The 13,233-nt window shown below is 42.6% G+C and overlaps 1 long non-coding RNA gene across 1 annotated transcript in view; it reads right to left on the reverse strand.

Annotated features, from left to right (window-relative positions):
• Positions 1-10,553, reverse strand: part of LOC142993005 (uncharacterized) — a 130,804-nt gene extending 120,251 nt beyond the window's left edge. The window contains exons 1-2 of the long non-coding RNA XR_012961096.1: positions 10,475-10,553; positions 8,174-8,258 (exon numbers count right to left, since the gene is read on the reverse strand). This is a non-coding gene — a long non-coding RNA (uncharacterized LOC142993005). The remainder of the gene's footprint in view (positions 1-8,173; positions 8,259-10,474) is intronic.
• Between the last annotated feature and the right edge of the window lie 2,680 nt (positions 10,554-13,233).

The raw sequence follows: 13,233 nt of genomic DNA on the forward strand, positions 1-13,233 counted from the left end.
TCGCTGCGATGAGGGATTTTTATTTCATGCAGCTGTCATTCACCTCCATGCTGAGCACTGGAGGAGGAAGAGAACAGCCTTTGCTGATCAAGATCAGTGAACAATCTCACATCTGCAGATGTTTTTCGGTTTTATTATCATAAAACATCTACACATCAGGCTGTTGCCATGAAACATGCATCACAGAGAGGTTTCCTATTAAATTCAAATATAGTAGTGCTATAAACCTGACTCTGTTAAACTGAGCCGGTACAATGATAAGTGGAAAGGAGAGACGCTGTTGTTCACTTCTGGATGAGTGGTGTTTACTTTACAAAACTTACATTTGCAATAACAACATTCCTAGAAACTCATTCAAATGCTTAATTGAAGTCTTGCATTCTAAAATTGTACTTGTACTACATCCAAAGAGGTTTGTGCTAATGCATCAATTCTAATTAAATCCTCATTGGACAGTTTGATCATCCTCATCATCTGTAATGTTGGAAGCAAAATCTTTAAAATTATGAAACGAAATCATAAAAATTCAAGATCAAATCCAGATCAGATTCCAGACATGCTCTTGCTTTCAGGTCACGTTCAAAAGGGAGAAAATGTCTAACCCCTTTTCTCTGTGCCTCTCTTAAGATAATGTCTCTAATGTGTTGTGCTGTTGAACTAAAGAAGCACCTTTGACTTGATACCTCTCCCCAAACCAACATTATATATATACTGTTTCAAATTCTTTAGTTTATATGGAAGGTAGGCAATATTAAAAAGGGAATGCATTTGGAAAAGAGCATAATATGACTTGTTTAAGACTTGAAGTTGTGCCAAACAATAACTGATTTTTACACACAAACGAGCAATTTATAGCACAACAAACCTGAACTAGAAACTACATCTGTCCCTGTGCAACGCAGTATGAATCTAAATAGAAACACTCTGCCCATCTAAGCATTGTACTTAGAATAAACGTGCTCCCCGTCTCTGCAGAGGTGTTGGTTCTTGAATATTGAACAGGGTCAGCCACAGAGATGAGGACCGTTCAGAGACGACGCGGCCGCACTGTGACCATCTTCCTGTGTCTTCCTCCTTCCAAAACACCTGAGGGGAAAATGATTTCCTCATCGCCAGGCTAATGGCGTTCATGTCTGTTAATCTATGGCCCAGTGTTTTCCAATTTGGAGGGTGTAGCCTCACTCTCCACTGTCTATTATGCTCCAGGGCCAGGGGGAGAGGCCAGTTTCTCCCCCCATCTTGTGGCACTTGAATTAAATGGAAGCCACTTGATTGCTGGGAAGCGCAAGGCTAAGTGATTAAGCAATTAAGACATTCTAGTTCTCAGCCAGGGGACGGGCCGACGAAAGGCTCTGGAGAGAATTAATATGTATGGGATGATATCCCCAAGTCTTTTTATTCACATTTTTTGTTTCATTGCTCTTTTGGGTGGATATTATGCTCCTCTCTTGGCTTGTCAGTGAGATGAAAACAAATCTGTAGTTAATAGGTCCACCGTGGACAGAAGAGGTCTATTAGAGAGTCATTTAAGAATGAATGGGAGGACTGGAGAGAGTACACACTGATCACACGGACACACTGCTGCTTTACTACGTTTTCCACTGCCACACTGCAAAAAGACAATTCCAAGAAAAGTCTCCATGACAACTTATTTTACCATGATTTCGCATTGAAATTCCCTCAACAAGCTCAAAATGGACTGGATTATGAGATGCGTCCAAGATTATTGGTCTTGATTTGTCTTTAGTGATTTGACTAGAAACTGGATTGGACAGTTGACACCTCGACAGTGAGAGAACACGGATCAGATCAATATTAACAATTCTTCACTAAACGAAGTCCGAGAAGTCCTTCAAACAGCAGGAAGTCAAATGATCATATGCACACACACACACACACCTTACACACACTCCATACCTAATCATTTCATAATAAATACATTTACTTTTAATTTACTTTAGATACTTAGTCCATTTAATACTTTTCCATACGTTTGAATACAGCACTTGTATTTGCAATGTTGTGTTTGTCCTCAGTTAAAATTGATACTCTTATTTACTCAGGACATGATTACACCTTTGATAAAGACCCCCTGATCTATCTACATTTCAATTACAATTTCAATTACAAACTTCAATCAACCGTGATTGGTTGGTCACGCATTAAACACATCTCGCGCGTTAGTTTGGCACCTTCGTAAAGATAATTATTGTCGAGTCGTCGTTTCCTTTTTACAACGAACACATAGCAAATATTAACTCAAATAAACAAGGAGGCACTCATCAACTGTGTCAACTTTGCTTTGTTGTGTTCAAACCTAATTAACTTGGCTTAATTCTCTTGATTATATCCAATTCACTGCGTACAAGGATGTAAGTAGAAACTTGTTCCAGGGAAGAAGGGAGGAAAAAAAAAACATAAAAGACTTCAAAGAGTGATAATCATGTTCTAATCATGAGTGTGATGCTTATAGACACTAAATGTCTGAGTGCAAACAATTTTCTCTCCAGCTGGCCTCTTTATAGATCATCAAAATATACTACTTAAATCAATGGGAGACATCCCACACACAATGGCAGCCCTGCTGTTCAATGATGGCTTTTGTATTGAGGATAATCTACTGAGGTCATCAATCATGTCGCACATCCTCCACTCTGGGAAAGAAAGAAAGAAGGGGAAAAAGAAAAAAAAAGAAAAGCTCTGGCTGATGTAATGGATTGAAACATACCTATTATAAAACAAGTCAGTGCTTTTATTCTCACACACACACACACACACACACCGAAAAATGTGAGCTGATGGGAAATTTCTTTGTGGGAATTTTCAGAAAAAGCAAACGTGTGTGTTTAGGGCTTAGACGAGTTAAAGATCAGGTATGCAAATGCTCCAAAAATATGCTGACTGACAGAAAATGCAAGATGTGGAAGATACAAAAATAGTCTAGTCTTCCAACGGGTGCAAGGTTGCAATCTAAGTTGTCTGTGTGATGACTTGCAGCAAGAGAGAGAGAGAGCGAGAGCGAGAGAGAGAGAAAGAGAGAGAGAGAGAGAGAGAGAGAGAGAGAGAGAGAGAGAGAGACACTACAGTAGCCTTTCTCACGGCTCGAACCCGTTTCACACTAAAGGAAATGGCGCTCCGAGACAGACAGAGAACAGACTCAACAGTGATTTTCAGCGCATTTGTAGTACTTTCTATGTCGACTGGTCAGTAGTGGATTAGTTGAGATTCCCAGATTTCCAGCAGATAATTGGTCAATGATTAACCCTGTGTTCTTCTACAGGAGCAGGGTAAACGATGACTAGTTCACTCCTGTAGTTGTGAGAGCCTTTGTTTAGCCCCATACTGGCGCCGAATACCAAAAAGGAGTCAATAAGGCAAACGGTTCCAAATTCACTGTCAGGCATGTGGCGAGACGAGCGGTTTCACAGCAAAAGGCTCCCCGGTTGCGCAGGAAATGTACAATTGACCCTGCCTGCCTCCTCAAAATGGTGCAACATTATAACCTGGGGGGGAATGTGTTGTCATCCAAATGAGATAAGTTTATTTTCTGAAATCTAGCATTTGTTCCATCAGGCGGGGAGGCTATAAAGCTCGGCAGGATCAGTGGGGAGTCGCGCTCGGCACATGTGGCGCGAGTGAGGAGCCCAAAGAAAAGGCTTGGCCACCGCCCAAATCTCTGCCTCTTGCCTTCTGTGCGGGCCCAGCCTTGGAAAGCAGGAGGCCACAATATTGTGGAACAAATTTCCTCTAATCTGAGCGGGCTGGTCTGGAGGGGGGGTGGTTGGTGGTGGCGGTGGGGGCCCGGCTCCAGGGGGTGGGGGGGGATTCTGGGTAAAGGCTGCTCTCCTGTGCCCTCCCCGCCTGTCTGTCCCGCAGATCAGCCCAGTTTACCCTTCACAGTGCCAACACACGGCAAGACGGATGAGATGTCGGCAGGGGGGGGGTTAAGAGCTGTCGGGATCTCTGTCTGCGTCCGTGGACCGCTCATGTGTGCGCTCAGCAGGCCGGCGCTCTGCCCCCCGGAGGAAAAGGAGCCGAGCGGAGAAGAGCTGGCACCGGATTGGCCGGCTCCCACCTGCACATCCTCCATACAACTTCGGCAACTTTCGAGCGCGTCACTGCCCGTAGCCAAGTAAGTACAAGGTACGCTCCAATACTGCAGTACAAATATGACAACTCCTCCGCTATATCCCAGAGAGAAATACTGCTCATCTTTACTTCATATTAGGCCATAAACGTGACATATTAACTCAAAATATTCCTCCTCCCTTCTCCTTTTCTTGCCTCGTTTTCGTTTGTGCATTTCTTTTATATTTCAAGAAATTAATTTTGACTCATCTTTTCTTTCTTATTCCTTTCCCGCTGCTATTCTTTCTTTCCTTTCTTCCCACTGGCCCACTTTTTTTCTTCCTTCTTTCACTCCAAACCTCTTTCCACATTCCCTTTTCCTTCATTTCCTTCCTTACATCCTTCTTGTTAGACATTCTTCTCTCATCTTTTGGTTTTTTCCATCCTTAATATCTTCCTTCCTATCAGTCCTGCCTTTTTGTCTCTTCCTTCCTTCCTTCCTTGAATCCTTGTTGTTTTGCTCTAATGACTACTTTTACACTTTAGTACATCTCAGTGCAAATACATGTTTTCAGTGGTAAAACACAAATGCAGGACTTTTAAATATTAGTAAATGTTTGCTCCTACAAACTAGTCTGAGGCTAATTGTTCTTCAAAGTGCTCGCAAATCACAAAACACTGAAATAGGATCTAAGAAAGTCATTTTGGTTCCTTATGAGACCCGTCTGACAATTATCATCATAAGTATTATATATTATTCCTCTGCTCAAATGAAATCATTTTAATGATGACAACAACACAGATGGCAATTTGACAAACGCACTATATGTAACCTGTCAATTTTCGGGAATAAAAAACTAGATTGATCGTCTGTGCAACACGCAACAACTGCAAACGTCCCGCACAGGCGAGCGAGGACGCTGCGCCTGTTGTCAAGGACTACATTTAGATTAAATGTGGTGCCATGGGCGGCGATGGAGACAGGTCACGTGTTTGTTGCCGGGGACTGTATCCATCAGCTTCCAGTCATTTTACTGCAGCGCGCAAGGCTCCTCGGCTCAGGATTGATCGAGACAGGAAAGGAGTGGGAGTGATGAAATGTATAGCAGATAATTATTTATAGTGGCGATGTGCTGTATACCATCAAGCTCCTCCAGCACTTTTCTGCGGGCGCCGTAGCCGGGAATAAACATTGTTTATGTCACATACTCATCTCTGAGCGTTACAACTTTAAAAATGACAGCTTTAAAAACACTTTGAGGCCGTGGTTTATGATTTTCTCCAATATTTTGGAAGAATAATGGTAAATAACAAAAAACCTAGAAGTATAATAAATAAATTGATCGACCCCATCTATCTGACTTCGTTTCAATTATTTGACAGGAAAATATCACTTTTTTTTTCTTTCTTTTTTTACTTCATTGTTCAGCGGAGTGCTTTTAATTCAATTTACATCAAAATTGCAGTTTTATTTATTTACCAAATTATAACAGTGAGAGAATCTTGAATGATGTTAATGAAGTCATAAATAAATGATGTCACTACTTTGAGAACAAGAATGAAGAATATCTCTTAGGTGAAAAACAAAGGTGATTTTCAGAGGTGGGACACGAGGGGAGAAGGAGGGTCAGGAGAGGCTGGAGTTAGGGTTGAAGGGTACGGCTAGGCCTGGCGACAAAGTGTGAGAAGAGTGTGTTTCTGTCTCTTTGTTTGTGTGAAGTTGCAACAAGCACCATTCCTACAATCACCTCAAACCACCGTCACTATCAAGAAGCAGCACCCTGACAAGAGACGATGAGCTTCCCTTCACCTTGGTCATGCTGGCTTTCACAGTTACCATTAACAAAGGTCAGGGGTCAAGAGAATGAGCGAGTTGTGCATCTACGTAGACCAACAAAACTGTTGTATTCTTCCAGGGCGGACAGCGTAATGTGTATTAGACTAACGCTAATGTTAGTCCTGCCACTACCTTTACCTCAGTCAGGCTTAGGTCACAGCCCAGCAATTACGTAGTTGAGGGGATTGCTCAGAAGTTGTCGCGCCTCTACTGTACGTCAAACTCCTTCTCGTCTCACAATACAAAGTGCTGTCACGCCCACTAATTTATCACGCGTCCTCTTTCTGCTTTAGCGCTCTACTGGACTCGGTTGTACTCGATTACCGACAAAACAAAAAAAAGAGTATTTCAATACCCAAACGGAAAATCGAAGAATGAAATCTAAGATATTGATGTTTGTTAGAGCGGTTGTAGGTCTGACTCCATCAGGCCGTAGTCACACTGGCAAAGACACAAAATTATGACTAAACCCAAACTAAGGAACAACCACACAAATAACCGAAAGACCGTATCCAAAACCATCTTTCCATTGGCAACAAAGCCTGTTTGAAAGAGGCCACAACAACAGGAAAGCAGACTTGTTAACACAGAGCGGAGGAGGAGGAGGACTTGCATGGTCTCAAATGAGCAGTCTGGGGCATTTCCATGCACTGGGGGGGTGGATGGGCCTAGGAGGAGGGGGAGGTGATTTCCATAGCAACAGTCAAGTCCCCAGCTGTCATGTTTGGGCTGAGATAGGTGCTGTGAGCATAGGGACCACTTAACCCCAGCCACACTTCAACTTAGGGAAGTTAAGATGCTGCTGCGTGTCTGCGCCGGGCCTCACTTAAAATGCAAACTGTATTCCCGCGGGACGATACGGGAATGCTTCTGAATTAACCCAGGGATACAGGAGCCATGGCAAAAAAAAGTGTCTTCAGAAATAATTAACCATCAATGTTTTGGACGTCACTGAATGGAGAGTAAAGAAAAACAAGTGTGCGGGGCTCCACCGCCAAACAAAAGCACGAAGAACTCCCAGATTCAAAACACATTCACTCGTCACCACACACTGAATGTTCCAGAATTTTTATCTCCCAAAATGCACACATGCAAGATTGCTTAATACATTATTATCTCTCGCATGATGACTGGACTAGTAGTGGGATATCGCCAGTTTAATGAGTTAAACTGTCAAAATAAAAGCCTCCTTTCTCATTGTTTATTTATTATAGTCACCATTTTTTCCCCAATGCCTTTGATCATCTACTTTTAGTCATATCATCACTATAGTTACAAGAATTACATGGAGAACATGGTGTTGTTTTATTCTTAGGAAATATCACAATTTCCTCCATCCATATCTTCCTAAAGATTCTATACAAAGCCTCCAGATCACATGGATTGCAGGTTGAACATGTGACTTGGAGTGGAGTGGAATGCATCCAGTCATCCCTCCGTGCTGGAAGATGGGCCTCCCCCTGAGACGGAGCGGCTCAAACGGCCCTCCGCCCAACATAACGGATATTGCTCGCGACAGGGCCAGACAAAATGTCCCTGTTGTTTTGCAAAGGGGGAAAACGTGGGCATTGTCCCTGCGTGGCGGTCCCCTTCTGGGTGTGAATGGCCATCTAATCAAGTTCTCTCCCTTTTCACTGCAGCTGGTTTACAGCGAGCGGCGGGGCTGACCTCTGAGGGGCCTGCCTCTCTCGCCCCCCCCCCCCCCCCCCCCCCCCCCCCCCGTCCTCTGGGACCCTTCAACAAGCTTTAGAGGCCAAATGAGGTGTAAGTCTATTAAAAGGGAGTTTGTGTGTAGATCACGGTCCCTCTGGGGGCGGGGGGCCTTTGCCTTGTCATTCAGGTGCGGCTAATTTCCTTCTGCTCCGCACGCAGACGCCGAGCAGACGTGAGGCCTGCCCACGGTCCTCATCATCCTCAGACGAGACTCGCCGCTAGAATTTCAAATGACGGCTTCTTGAAGAGGCAGCAGGTGATTTATTAAAAGCGAACGGCGAAACAAAGGGACGTTGCCTCAACGTTACGGGTAACAGTCACAACTACAATGCATGAGGACAGTGCATGCATACCTCCTCCAAGGCTACACAGACCTAAAATTATTTGAAAATCTTACAGATGCTTAGTCAGCAGCAGGATCTGCATCAAAATACAGAGTGATGAAGACTTTAAAAGAATATAAATGAATACTAGGGCTCTGTTTAAGGATAAATAGTGCTGAGTCATGAAAATTTGCACTTTAAATGAATAATTCTTCACAAAATACACACTTACTTGTTGGAAGTAAATGGCAACCGGCAGTCAGTCAACTTCTGCTTATAACCATCTTCCATTTCCTTGGGTCGTCACCTGCGCCACACTGTTAGGATGACAAAAGTAAACATTAGAGCCCCGACAATGTTTGTAGCTACTGCATCTTACAAATACGGTTTAAGGAGCCACATAATGTTAATACTTAGATATGAATAGTGGGATGGAATGTGGCTGTACAACTTTAGAGAAAGCTGAAGATCAACGTCATCGGCCTTCTATCCAAGTCTAGAACTTCAGTGCGAATATTATGGGATGTAAATGAGATGCAAGAACAAACTGTGACCCTTTTTTTCTTTACTGGCATGTTGTTGATTTGGACCGTATTTACAGGGATGTGAACAGAGCGGCGGCGCTGATAGATATTTGGTGGCGGTGGCTGCTGTTTATTGAAGTGACGGAGAGGCAGAGGCTGGAGATTCCGACAAGGAAAAAGGAAATGGAGGAACAAGGCTATAGGGGATGCTTGAGTGAATCCGAGTTAGAATTTGTGGCATAAATTGATTGGAAGTGAGGGTTGTCAGAATAACATGATGTTGGACCAATCAGGGTCCTATAAGGAGATCTGTTTATCACAGCGCAGAGAGGCACCTTCAACCTCACAGCTCCCAACGCAGTGACAATCACAGTCCAGTGCATTACCTCTGTACCTGACAGCTCTGTATGTTAAAGAGATTACTGCTACATCTCTGCAGAGTGAAGGCAAACGCTTCTGACAATTAGGTAGATACGGCGCATGTACGGGGGGTGAGGCAGTTTACTGGACTTTTGCAGCACACACGTGAACACTGATGGAAGAGGTACACACATGGGGAGGGGAGGGGTCAAATAAAGCAACAAAACAACGCAAAGACACAACACGGTGAGCAATGAAAGGTTCACATGTTTACTTTGAGAGTAAGCGTGGATTAAGAAAGGAAGAACGGCAATAAGGAAGATGAAAATGGAAGAATGGCACAAACAAGACAAGGACAGAAGGAACTATTGTACTTAATACTCTATTAAAATTGTTATCCTCCAAGAGAACTACAGTCACACTGTTACCACAGCAACTAAAGTCACTACAGGTTTAACAACAATACACTGGCTGTTCGTAGTTCGTACTTTCCACTTCTGCGCATGAATTCTAACTCAGTCAAACACATTACCCATGATGCACCTTGGGAATAGTCTTCTCCGATATTTGGCTGAGGAAGAGCTTTTGCAAGTCAGGCATTGACAGAATTTGTCAGAGGGGACGAAGGTCAGCCGGGCCGCATTAACCTCTGCAGGCCATCTCTGTGCAATGCATTAGTCACATAGGAGGGGGCTGTGTGTGTGTGCTGTAATAGATTATTGACCAGCAGGCAGCGGCCTGCAGCACACCATGTGGTCCTAGCGAGCCACTGACCTCTTCATCACAGATGGAGAAGACCACCTGCAGTCCAGAGGACACACACTATACACACATGCTGCTCCGGCAACATAACAACTAATGACAAACATAATATTCTCCATTTGGCTGTAAGACAGTTAGCAGGACACCAACCTGAGGGGTATGAAGCCATATTCATTTATAGCTATAAAATGGGAGTCCTTGGCTCATCAAATTGAAAGTGCTGGGAAACAACAATTGCTTCCATGAACTTAGACTACCTAATTAAAGGCAGGCAATTTCTCTCCCAGAGTCACACTCAGGATCTTTAATTGAAATCAAAATGAATATCGCCGGAACACAGAGAGTGGGGTGGCATGCATGTACGTGTGTGTGTGCTTGTGTGTGTTTGTGTGTTTTGTGGGTGGTGGGGGAACATCCTCTGCCCGTCATTGGTTTCAGTGTCAGCTCATGTAACATCAAATGTGATAAGTTGATTGCCAAGAAATGCACAAGTAGCATAGTATTATTTGGCCTGCATAATGAAGTCTTGAAAGTGTTTGTTTTTAAAACTAGCCGACTACTGATCTTAAACCGGAAATGACATGGATGACCACCAACACACACTTCAGAGATTGTGCAACACCTGGTGTACAAAAGCATATGTGCATAAACAACATGAAACAAGATGAAAATCTGAATTAGAAAACAAGAATTTCTCCATTGTTTAGCTAAAGAAGCAGCTACGACTTGTTACACAGGTGGACTATGTTTCCCTCCAAAATGTCAAAACTACATTAAATCGTGTCAAATGACATGAAGGTTTAGCCCAAGAGGCTCAAACTGAGGCTATCAAGCAATCCAAAGGTATTAAACGTCTAAATAACAGATACAAAAACAGCCAAACTTACCGGTAAAGGCACAATTTTGAGACGTTAAAGCGCGTGGACAAACTTCAGCAGTCATTTCTTGCCGCTGATGCTGCATTCAAGTTACGGTGGAAATTAGGAAACACCAATTTAAGGACTTTTGAAATTGCAATTGAATAGCAGTCGGAGTAATATTTAAAAGTGGTAAAGTCTGGATTCTTGGTGTTGTGATGTTTGATGTAACCATTTCAGCTTTTATACTTGGAAAAACGGCGTCCGTGCTGATGAATGTATTTTTTGTCCGGTAGAATTTTAAATTTAAATGATTTTTTTCAATTTTGAACATTACCACCCTCCGACGAGCACCTGAGTGCACCACGAGAATCACATGACTTCAATCAACCAATCACAAGAAAGTGTATTTTGTATAATCCAGTGTATTTACCACAATGTGACCTCAATCAATACATTTAAAGACACAGCTGTATGACGCTGATTAAACTAACTCCTAGGTATCAAATGTTGCTGTATTTTTTAGTACTTGGTTGTGTCAACACTTTTCAGTCAGCCCCCCAGAAAATACATTGAATGTGGGCAGTGGGCCCCTTTCATTGTATGGAGCAATAAAGCAGCCAGTAGGACAAAGATGTGAACCAAACAAACCAGTACACAAACTGACTTAACCCATAAAGACAACAGCATCCAGTAACCACTGCCAATATCATCTGTGCTCTGTTTCCCTTTGGCTCAGCCTCCTTGTTTTTTTTTTTGTTTTTTTTTATTGTTTGATAATTCATCTCCAAGCTCTAATTTACCCCCCATCGTCAGCGCTGTATGTTCGACCATCGTGTGAGACATTTCTGCTGAATTCCAAATGAGCTCGTAGCATATAAAGTCTTTCTTCCAGGGAAAGCACCTATTTATGGACATGTTTGTTTGTTTTTCATCAACATTAACCCTTTGGGCGAGGAACGTCCGTATGCCGTCTTTTCAAGAACGGTCCCAGGAACGTCCTTGGGCAGGAAGTCACACTGTTTCAATTACCCTCTTTTCTCAGTGAATCATACAAGATAATTAATGGGATCAGTTAGATTCTATAATATCAATTTTGTGTGTTCAGCATTAAAGCATTAGACATATAGAATGGGCTTCATAAATCTTTGTCTTATGCCGCTTACCACAATATGTTTGCAATGTAGTGCAATGAATGTAATGTACTATGTGTGTGATACTCTTCATGTACAGACAAAAGTTATCTTTACAATGTTACAAAATGTTTTTCCACCCAACCTTGATGCTGAACCAAATCTTAATCTACTAACTCTTACTCTAATCTAACCCTAAACCTAACTTGATCCCTGAACTTCATAGTGTTTTTGTCATTGCCTCTGTTAATGTAGTATATTATTTAATCTGATTAATTATCCCCTGAATGTAACACAAATGGATTAAACTATAATGTGTGTATAATCATTTTAGATGACCGAACGAATAAGGCATAACTTGGTCTATGACATAAAGGTAAATAGATTTTTTTTTCAGTAGAATTTCAATAAATAGAAACAAGATTTGCAAACCAAGCGACCCCCGACGAGACCCAGAACCCATGATGCTAAGAAACTCCATACCACATCACCAAAACCTTCTGGTACACACTTTACAACCCACACATACACACTGTCTCAAAGAGGATTGGGAATATGGGACCATCCGGGCTGTGCACATTACATTGACTGGTGGAGGTCTTCACTGTTTAAGTGGAGCTGCCTGCTGAGGTTTTCCTCCCCGGCAGCAGGAATATCAGAGTGGTAAGTGGCAGTGATGAGACACTGTCCCCTGTGCCTCCTTCAGCTGCCATTCCCTTTAAATTGAAACAGAGTCCTGCAAATAAACGCCACATTCGGTGCAGGGAACACGCTGGAAAGTTGCATTTCATATAAGCACCCATTGGGGAATTGCCGCCCGCACAGTCTGCTTTATTCGCTCTGCTTTTTGTTATTTATATGATGAGGGAACATGGCTACGTCAGGGTCATTCAGCGTTCATTTATCTTTTTATGGTGTGCTGCAGGACCCTCTATGGTCCGGACTTAAGCTGCCTATTAAGCTACCTAGCAGAGAATCCTGCAATATGAGTCCCTACCTATGGTTTTGAATATTACAGGCAATATTACTCTGATGCTGTTCAATGTGCATTAGTTTTACCCCCTGTTCATTAGCTTTAAATGGTATCTCTCTTTAAGATTAATTGAAGCTGGGATAAAAGACGATGGCTCCCAAGGGTGGCCCGCTGTTTGTTATTCATGTTGGCCTCAAAACGGCAACAGTAAATCCTCTAAGTTGTTGTTAAGCTGGCTGTATTACCATATGTGTGCCATTTCCATGGAGTGACAGACCCCCTGGATCAAATGGGGACTATTGATCCTGCAGCACTCCATTTCAAGTTAATTGTGCTTGAAATGAGGTGCACACACTCAAGCATACCTGCATTGGGAAGGCTTTATTTATTTATATTTGTCAAGGAACCGGTGTCAGATAAATAGAAAATATTCAATTCATGTCTTATTCAATTTTGCTTAAAAGGGAGTTGTGCTGACGTATTGCCAGGAACGCGGTTAAACCAGATTGAATCAGACTTTGATCCTCAATGAGGCCGCTCTTTATAACATTTTATACAGGTTTAGGCCATACAGAGCAGGAGATTGACTGGAATCACACTAACAGGGTAAAGATTTACACCGCAAAATTCCTCGACTAGACACAAGCAAACATCCTGCCTTAGTAAAGTGGCCCTGTCGCAAA

The sequence above is a fragment of the Genypterus blacodes genome, unplaced genomic scaffold, assembly GCF_046128005.1.
Source record: "Genypterus blacodes isolate CSIRO-AG114 ecotype Tasmania unplaced genomic scaffold, CSIRO-AGI_Gbla_v1 ptg000026l_1, whole genome shotgun sequence".
Taxonomy (NCBI): domain Eukaryota; kingdom Metazoa; phylum Chordata; class Actinopteri; order Ophidiiformes; family Ophidiidae; genus Genypterus; species Genypterus blacodes.